Raw genomic sequence first — 680 nt, 5'->3', positions numbered from 1 at the left:
GTTTTAATTGAAAAATATATAAATGTAATATAAGTGAAGGTATTTTTTTCTAATCCTAATCCTAATAAATTTTTGTTAGAGATTCTAATAAAATTTGTATCCTTCCCATTTAATCCCTTCCACTTTGCTACAAAAAAAGGGAACCAAGGGAAAATGGAAAAGACATTAAAATATAATAGGGTTTGCTTTTCTGTTAACTAAACGGTTACTGTAAATCAGATAATAAAAACTATGAGCTATAGCAAGTAATTATGTTTTTCAGTTTAATTGCCAATCTAACAATAACTTGTGGTAAGTTCCTTTTGTAACTGTTTTATATATTTCACTTGCTTTATAGTATAAGACCAAAACATAGTCCTGTGAGAAATGATTATAGACTTTTTGGGTTATGTATAAGTTACAGTAAATGAAAATTTTGTCAATATATTCTTGTTTATTTTTATTTTACAGGTAATACTAATAGAATTCTTACCAAAATATCCCATATTCCGACCTGACTGAGGAATTTTATTCAGTCACTTCTGTTTTACCTGTCATTTCCTACCCTTAGTGCCTTGTAGATGATTTTGGAATGAAGATGGTCTCCTTTGCTGTTTTCAATTTATTCTTTATAATGGTAGAATATTCTCCTCACACTTTTCATTTGTGTTGGTTTAAGAAGAAATTTTGCACATCCTTTT

At 28.1% G+C, this 680-nt stretch overlaps 1 long non-coding RNA gene across 1 annotated transcript in view; it reads left to right on the top strand.

Annotated features, from left to right (window-relative positions):
- LOC104997104 overlaps positions 1–674 on the top strand; it is a 3,054-nt gene extending 2,380 nt beyond the window's left edge. The window contains exon 3 of the long non-coding RNA XR_826296.1: positions 451–674. This is a non-coding gene — a long non-coding RNA (uncharacterized LOC104997104). The remainder of the gene's footprint in view (positions 1–450) is intronic.
- Positions 675–680: the final 6 nt, after the last annotated feature.

This window comes from Bison bison, unplaced genomic scaffold, assembly GCF_000754665.1.
Source record: "Bison bison bison isolate TAMUID 2011002044 unplaced genomic scaffold, Bison_UMD1.0 scf7180017851863, whole genome shotgun sequence".
Classification (NCBI taxonomy): Eukaryota; Metazoa; Chordata; class Mammalia; order Artiodactyla; family Bovidae; genus Bison; species Bison bison.
The sequence above is the reverse complement of the archived record's forward strand: the minus strand, read 5'-3'. Positions and strand labels throughout refer to the sequence as shown.